General features: G+C 49.1%; 1 protein-coding gene and 1 long non-coding RNA gene across 5 annotated transcripts in view; one reads left to right on the forward strand and one right to left on the reverse strand.

Moving 5' to 3' along the window:
• SH3BP5 (SH3 domain binding protein 5) overlaps positions 1 to 8,892 on the forward strand; it is an 81,807-nt gene that overhangs the window by 61,977 nt on the left and 10,938 nt on the right. The gene's annotated exons all lie outside the window — the stretch shown is intronic.
• LOC141494511 (uncharacterized) lies at positions 28 to 7,575 on the reverse strand. Its single transcript, XR_012470472.1, has 3 exons — positions 7,230 to 7,575; positions 858 to 1,059; positions 28 to 278 (listed from the first exon to the last, which is right to left on the reverse strand). It is a non-coding gene; the product is annotated as an uncharacterized LOC141494511 (long non-coding RNA).

Raw genomic sequence — 8,892 nt, forward strand, 5'->3', positions numbered from 1 at the left:
ACATAGCAGACATTGCTAAGTGCTGGGGATTCCCAGACGAGCTGGGTGACAAGAGAACAAGTTGAGGATTATTCTCCAGGGCTGCCTCTCTTTGTTTTCCATGTTTCCCTGATGTGTAGACACAGTGCTCCCCACATATCCGTGTGCTTGACCCCCAACGCCATCTGTATAGAGGAGGCCATCGCTTGCAGAGTGTGCTCCCATCATCCAGTTAGCAGTCCCACTGCTCGTTGACCCGCCGGAGACACCTGTGAGCAGCGTGGCCCTGGAACAGTTGTCTGTTCCATTTTGGGGCCAGATTCCAGAAATGAGTTCTGGCTCCAATTGTTTTAAATTGACCCAGACACATTCTTCCTTCCTTTCTTCCTCCCCCTCCTTCCTGTCCCTGCAGATTGCAGGGTTGGGTTCTTTGGATAAAACACTTTTCTTTCTCAACATTTGCTGAAAGATGTAGGCCAGAAGGGAAAGACGATTTGGAAATGGGAGGTATGAGAGTCAACAGGAGACACTCAAATGAAGGGCATGGGTGGAGAGAAGGGGTCCTCTCCCCTTGGGTGGCGAGCTGAAGGGGGGATGAAGAAACTGGCCACATCGTCCCTGGATTACAAGAATGAGCTGGGAGGAGGAACCGATGAGTGTCCCTCAGCCAGCAGAAGCCTGACCCCATCCACAAACGCTGATGAAGCGTTTATCAAACTTCAAGACTTAGGTCCTGAAGAGCAGAGTTGGAACTGGAACCCTGGACCTCTGCCTCCAGATCTGACATCACCCTCATGTTTAGAGGCTCAGGGATCTGGTCTTAGCTCCTCACTTTGCTGAGGAGGGAAACCAAGACCCAGAAAGACTCAATTACTTACTCAAAGACATACAGGCAGTGGGGGCAGAGCCAGGATGGATTGGTCTCCCGGGCATCAGCTCTCCAATTTATCACTTTCCTCAAGGACTGTGCTGCTTCTGGTTCAAAAACTGGAATTTTGCTTCCAATGAATATCGGCTTTTATTTAGGGTCCATCCTGGTTCCTGGGAGACTGAACCCTCTCTGGTTTCTTCAGACAAACCCTGAAAAGAAGGTGATGCCCTGAGTGAGCCAATAAAAGGGGCTCCAAGAACAGGCCTTTTCTTCTTTTTCTTTGTGAGGTCAGAGGGAAGGGGCAGGAAGGCCTCAAGAAGGGGTGGAGGAGAGGAGACCTTCCAGAGGGGTCTCCTGGAAGCTAGTGAGAGATGGACCCTTGAACCCCCAGCCAGGCCTGGTTCGGCTGTTCCCTGTTGGGAGAGGTGCTGGGAGGCAGCCCCTGTAAAAGAGCCGAGGCCCCATGGGGAAGATGGGAGGGAAGATCTGGACCCAGCCCATGGGACCCTGCCTCTTGCTTTGAGGGTCAGGATGGCTTGTTTCCTGACCCGGGCCCAGCACCACCCCAGGCCACAATAGATCCTTATTAAATACTGCTTGTGTAGGATGGAAGATGGGAGCAGTGGCGGAGTGGGGAGAGGGGCCCGCACTGAGAAAGCCTCAGACGCTCGCACTGAGACCCCTGGCCTCAGTCGCCTCGACTGTAAAATGGAGATCAGAACAGAATCTTCCTGGTACAGCGCCCGGCTCCACAATAAAAGCTTGCCTCTTCCTCAGCCTGCGCAGCCAGTGGTGTCCTGGATGGGCCGCCCGGTGGGCTCTTGGAAACTCCGCCGCACCCAGAAGCGGAGCTGCCCCGCGTCGGTTCGCTTTCATCTCTTGGGGCCAGCAGGAAGTGGGCTGGCTGCTTTTTTTCCCTGCTGGACCTGGTCAGACTGGGGGCAGGTGCAGGAGGGCAGAGGCGCACACCCCGGAAGGGCGGCTTTTGAAAGCTCTGTTTGAAACGTTCCAGATGGCCCATATTCCCTGTTCTGGAGGCCGCTGGTTGGGTGTGCCTGGATGAGTTTGCCAGAGCCCGAAGCATGTAAACATCCAAACTCGGGAATTTTGGATGGGGGAAATTGTCCAGCTGTGAGAAATCTGGGGGGAGGTCACAGATTACATGCTGGACCAGAGTCAGGAAACACCGACAGTCCTCAGCACGGCTGCCTCTGTCTGACACTGCTTGAGTGTCCTTGGGCAAGTCACCTAGCTTCTGTCTGCCTCAGTGTCCTCTTCTGTCAAAGAGGGCTAATAACAGAACCCGCCTCCCAGGACGGTGATGGGCTTAGGGCAGTGTCTGAAACACAGAAGTTAACTTGGGACGACCTCTCGCCTCCTCATGCTGTTGAAATCCTCCTTCCTCTGGCAATGCCGAGTGCCCATTGCTGAGCCTCGGGTGCCCCATCAGTGACAATGGGGACAACAGCATCCATTGGGCCTCGCTGCATTGATTTGGCCCCTGGTGTGTGCTGGCACTAAGTTCACAAGGTAAAAAGGAAGGACTCCCTCTCCTCCTAGTAGTCCCCTGGGGAAGGTAGCAGGGAAGTTTGTGGGTAGATATGAAATAAGGGGCGACTGGGGGTGGAGGCTGGCTTGTTCACCTCCCTTCTGTTACAGTATGGAGGCCAGGTGGATTTGACTGTGACCTGGGAGGAAGGTGGGGAATCCAGTCCTGTCCTGCACAGGCAGGTGGGGATCAATGGGAAGGACTTTTAAAAATATATATATTTAAGACAGTAGTGTTAAGTGACTTGCCCAAGGCCACACAGCTAGGTCATTATTAAGTGTCTGAGGCCGGATTTGAACTCAGGTATTCCTGACTCCAGAGCCAGTACTCTATCCACTGTGCCACCTAGCTGCCCCCTGGGATGGACTTTGAAGGCCAAACAGGAACTCTCGTTATTGGCCAGAGTTGCAGAGAAGCTCTGAAAGATGGCGATTTCCCGTTGACCACCTCGTCTCCTTTCTCAGAGATAGGAAGCAGCCTCGATGAATAAAAGCTGAGGTTTTATCAGTGTGGAAAACTTGGATTTGGAGTTAGGAGATCAGAGTTTGAGGTCACTGGGACTTGTGTTTCTCTCTGATCCTTGGTCTCTTTAGCTGTTCTCAATAATTATTCCAGGCCCTCCGAGGTCCTCTTAAATGGAAGAATCTTCTTCCAAGAAAAATACCACCTTGTGAGTCAGTAGGTAAGACTGGGATTGTGGAGGGGCACAGACAGGTTATGTGAGTTGGCCAGTCATGTGGCTAATTGGTGTCAAAAGGCAGGATTTTGAGGCCCGGCCTCTGACCCATTGATCCACCTGCTCAATGATGCGGCCTGTTTTCTCAAAGAGACCCCCCGCCCCAGGCACATCCTGCTGACTAATCTCCACTGTTGGTTTTCCTCATTGTTTCCCTGGTATTTGACCCACTTCTCTGTCCACTGTGCTCTCTGTTCCTGACCCCGAACTGCCTCCCTCTTTGGCTCTTTCCCTTCTGGGTAAGCTCATGGCTTTCTCCCCCTTCCCACCCCTTCCATTGCCAGCCGCTCCCCCAATCTCTCAGTCTTGACAACAGGCTTTAGGCGGAAGATTTCCTTGGTTGCCTAGGAAATGTCACCAAGGCAACCAGAACAGACTCTCTTCCCCCACGGGGCCTGAAACCAAAGGTTGCATCATTTTTGGAGGGACCCTCTTTGTCTCATGTGGAATCCTTGAGCTGGAAGGCATGTTTCTGGCCAGCTAGTGTAAGCCACGGCTGAGCCAGGAGTTCCCTCTCTGACAGGCCTCCCTGCCGAGCCAGGCCGGGCTTCCTTGACCCAGAGATGAGCAGGGCTCTGCTGAGACCAACCACTGCTCCCCATCTTGGGGGCTGCGTCCTTCCATGGGTCTGCCCTTCAGGTAGTTGAGGCCGCTGTCCTGTCCACTCCTTCCCAAGCCTTCCTTCTTCAGTCTAATTGTTCCTCCTCCTCCCCTCAGGGTCCTCTGGGAGCACCACCTCGAATGCCTTAACCCTCGTAGTCGCTCTGCCAGGGACATTTTCCAGCTTGTCAGAATGTGGTACCTGCCCAGAACTGAAGACATTGCCCCTGGCAGTGACCACAAGGGCCATTTCCTCTCCCTTTCCGGATGCTAGGTTGCTTGTATGGCAGCCCAAGGTTGCATTAGTTCTTTTGACTGCCACATCTCACCGTTGAATCATATCAAGCTTGTGGTCCATTGGAAATGACCAGATCTTTTTCCAGGTGTGATTGAAAACCTTCAATGACTGTTTCTTGCCTGAACTATTGTAATAGCCCAATTGATCTCCTTGCCTTTCCCTCTAATTCAGAGGTTCTTATTTTGGGGTCCAAAACCTTTTTTAACATTTTGATAATTACATCTCAATATCATTAGTTTCCTTTTGATCCTATATATATTATCCTAGGAATTAAAAAATGACATTATTTTGGGGGTGGGGTGGGGGAGGTCCCTAGGCTTTGCCAGACTGACTGCCACAGCAGGGAGGAGCCAGGTTAGAAACTTTCCTGTTGCGTGTAACTTAATAGAACAAAGCCTTTACCCAGGCATTTAAGACTTCTCTCCAACTTGGCTGTCTATATTGGTTTCATTCTCGTTCCCCTTTGTCCTATGTGGTAGAGTGGAAAGGGTGCTCAGAGACCTGGGCTCAGTCCTGACCCACTTCTGCTACCTGGTGACTCTGGCCACGGCCTCAGACTCTCTGGCCTTGGTGCGCCGCTCTGTAGATGGGGCAGTGGCCTGGCGGCCTCTTCAGGTCCAGCCCAGCCCTGCATCCATGACCCTGCCGGCCGTTCCCTGGTCTCCTCTTGCCTTGGCTGCCTCTGGGCCTGACTGGAGATTCTTCCACAAGAGCCCTTCCAGAGGCTGGGACTTTTCCCACTTTTCTGACCCATTGCTTTGCATTATACTTAGAATAACATTTGTTATAACATACCCTTATTCTGGGTTCTCTGAGCTTTCTCTTGTTCTCCATTTGCTTTTCTTTGTTCTGTGATGATAATAATAATAGCATTTAGAGGAGCTCATCTGCGTCTCAGAACAATGCCGTGAGGTAGGTGCTATTATCATCCCCAGTTTTTGGTTGAGGAAACAGAGGCAGACAGAGGTTAAAGGACTTGCCCAGGGCAGCTCGGTGGCTAGAGCACCGACCCTGGAGTCAGAAGGATTCCGGCTGCCCCGTGTCTCCATCTCCATCTCTGTTGCTCTCCTCTACCCTTTTGCCCTGAGTCTCAAGACTTGGTTGGAGTCTTGACAGTTTTAGCCTGCCTTCATGATGCTGAGTAGATCCCTTTACCTTCTCTCTGACTCAGTTTCCTCATTTATAAAATGGGGGTGATAATGGCAGCTGCCCACAGGGTCATTGTCGGGCCTGCCAGGGGCTCTGCCGCTCATGCCGGCCACTGTGATGACAGAGCTCCCTCCTGCCCTGCTGTTGTATCTCCATATTCTCACATTTCTTTAGTACAGAGCTGGCACATCCTGTGAACGTACGTCACCAGAGCTTGGAAATACACAGAGAGGCAGAAACAGGCCCTCTCCTAAGGGATCTTACATCCTCCTGGGGGGATGCCCTGTAAGTAGAGAGGAAGGGGAACCATGGAATGCGAGGTGACAGGAGGTTGGGGGAAGCAGGGAAGGACTCCCAAGGAAGGTGGTGTTGAAGCTGAGGCCTGAAGGATGCCAGGATTTAATATTTGTTGAGCTGAAAATTCAATAGAGCAATCTGAGGGATGAAATCCTTTGGACTATTTGGGGTATTTATTTGGGCATGAAGATATTCTTTTTTGAAGTTTGTGTGGGATCGAGTAGATTAGAGGCATATCAGACTTTATACAGCAGGTGTGCTCCTGAAGGGTGGTATCTAAATTCATGACCCTGGCCCTCAAGGAGTAGTAGAGCTGGAACCCCCTCTAGAAAGAGCATCAAGGGGATCTCCCAGAGTCCCACTTGGCGACCAGGGCCTGAGATGCCACCAAAAGAGACACACCTTCCCAATGTAAGTGACCTCAATGGAGGAAGGTGGCATTGACTGAATGTGTAGGACTGGCCCCAAAGTCATCACAGAACGTTGACCCGAGCCAGGAGCCAGGTGGTCATTGTTCCCTCAGCACCTGAATCTCTTGTAAGGTCATTCACCACCTCCGGTTCTCTTTGGAAGTTTGGTTTTTGGTCTTTCAGGTGGGTCCGCCTGGGTCTTTAAATTTAGCTCAAGCCAATGTGTGAAATGATCAGTTCATCAGTAAGCATCTGTTGAGGACCTACTGTGTGCCTGTGCTCTCCTAGGTGCTGTGAAGTCCCAACTAAAACCCCCCTTCTACCTCTGAATTCTAGCAGCTTCCCCCCTCTCCATTATTTCTTATTTATCTCGTACATTGTTGTTTGCATGTTGTCTCCCCCATTCTGGCTTTTACCTTTTGGTCTCCCTAGTGTTCAACTCTGCTCTGTATCTGGTATGCAGTAGGTGCTTAATAAATATTTATCGATCGCTTGATGGAAGATGAGACAGAAATGGTGAATTCAATAGTAAATAGTCCATAAAGCTGGAAATATGAAACAGCAGTAAATAGGAAACACTCTCTGCCTCTTGAGGGGGGCATCATGTAGTTAGGTAAGAGCTTTAGAGACGGGAGGAATATGAGAAGCCGCCATGCCCGATGAAACGGAGGCGAGGAGCGCTCTATTTGGTGACATGCCAGTCACAGACGTAGGAAGTGCCCGAGCCCTAGGGCTTGGTGGTAGGCAGGAGAGGATTCCCCTGGACCTTGGGGTGGGGCTGTGGCTGGAGTGGCCAGTCCAGTGCAAGGGGAAGCAGCTCAGCTGGGGGAAGTGAGCCTTTCTTTCCCCACAGGTTTTTCAATGGTGCCTTCCTGAAATTGTCCCCAGTGGGTTCTTCAAGAATGATCTAACTTCCTCTTGGCTCCCCCAGGGAAAGCTTTGAGTAACTCCTCAGGAAGACCTCTTCCTCTTCTCACTCAGCAGGCCAAATTTTGTATAGCTCTTTTGGTAAAACCAGGGCATATCCTGCCCCCAAATCAATTTTCTAGTGAAGTGATTGTGATCTAATGAATTTTCTATTCATTTTTAAAAGACCAAAAAGATAGACCCTGTGGGAGGCAGAGAGGGGAAGACTGGTTCAAATCTTATTGAAGCAGTCAGATGATGAATTGAATGGAGTGAGGACTATCCAAGTTTCAGTCCTGTTTCAGTTACTGGTTGTGTCCCTGGGCAAGGCAGTTAACTTCTCTAGTCCTCGGTTTACTCTTCTATAAAAATAAGTGAGCGCTATTCTCACGTGGTTATTGTGAAGATCAAATGAGATAAAGTGCGCTGCAAACCTTAATTAATTGTCATTTTTCTAGTTGTGTCTGACTTTGTGATCCCATTTGTGGTTTTCTTGGCAGAGACACATGCTGGAGTACTTTCACCATTTTCTTCTCCAACTCATTTTACCCATGAGGAAAATGAGGTAGACAGGGTCAAGGGACTTGCAGAGAATAAGTATCTTAGCCCAGATCTGAACTTAAGCCTTAAAGTGGTTGATACAATTAAATATTATTATTATAAGTCAACACTCCATTTACTCATCCATAACAATGGGGTTCATAGCCATAGAACCTACCTCATGATGTTATTATGAGGCTCAAAAGAGATAATCTCCATTAAACACAGACTTTGTTTATGTAAATGTCAGTTATTATGATTGCTTCATCCTCATTCACATAAGGGGAAATTCAGAGCAGGAGACAGAAACTCGGAGAGGTTAAATAGCCTCGAACATGTAATAAGTGAGGGAACTAGGATTTGACCCACATCTCACTCCAAACTGAGTAAGAAATGAGAGCTGAAGACTTGGTGGGGGGAAGTGTGTCTTAAAAATCGTATTTACTTTTCTACTCTGTGGTCTTTAGGGAGAGGACAGAAGAGCCAATAAGTCACTGAAGTTCTTGTTCACACGAGCTAGCATTTGGTTAGAACTTTAAGGTTGTGAAGTGTACATATGTTATTTATAACAGTTCTGTGAAGTAGACACTTAAGTATTCTGTTTTACAGGAGGGGAAACTGAGGTAAATAGGGTTAAGCAACTTGCCCAGGGTCACATAGCTAGTAAGTGTCTGTGGCTGGATTTGAACTCAGGACTTCCAGGAGGGTACCTCAATCACTATGCCACTTAGTTGTCTAGTTAGGAACTGAGTGCAAGTGCAGCCGCAGCCAGAGACTTGATGGCTATGTGACTGGACAAGTCACTTAACCTCTGTTTGCTTCAATTTGCTCCACTATAAAATGGGGATAAATGTGCCTATCTCACAGGGTTATTGTGAGGATTGAAAGAGATAATTTATAAAATGCTTAGCACAGTGTTCAGAGTTGTTCTATTTGGAATGCTTGTTCCTCTCTGATTCTGAATCTAGCATTCTATCTACTACCTCATCTAGCTACCTCAGTTTACCCATCAGGAGGGAGTTTCAGGTCTATGTTTCACTTTAAGTAACAGAATTTGAGTTAGAAGTGACGTTGGCCATGAAATTCAACTTATACCTGACCAAGACTCCCTTATGCAGTATCCCCAACAAATACTCATCTGAAGACACAACTTCCCCTTGGGCGAATGGAAGCTCCTGGAGGACGGGAATGATGGGGTTTTGTCATCCTCATCCCAGCAGGGCACCCCTGAGCACTCAATAAAGGTGGACTGAACTGAACCAGGGGATGTCTAGCCTCTATCTGATGGTTTGTGATGGAGGATGCTTTCTCAGGGAAATCTGAAATGAAGACAAGAAGGATGCTTGTACCCTTTCTCTGCTACTGATGGCAAAAAACCCCCAGAAATTTAAGGAATAAATCTCCAATCAGAGGAGTCAAGTCTGAGCAATAGACATCTATCAGGCCTTGTGCTAAGTACTGAGATTAAAAAGAAGGGCAAAACCCCTTCACCACAGCTTCCAGAAGCTTCCTTTCAGTGGGGGAGAAAAAAAATGCAACAACTTACATGAATGTAAG

The sequence above is a fragment of the Macrotis lagotis genome, chromosome 7 (genome assembly GCF_037893015.1).
Source record: "Macrotis lagotis isolate mMagLag1 chromosome 7, bilby.v1.9.chrom.fasta, whole genome shotgun sequence".
Classification (NCBI taxonomy): Eukaryota; Metazoa; Chordata; class Mammalia; order Peramelemorphia; family Peramelidae; genus Macrotis; species Macrotis lagotis.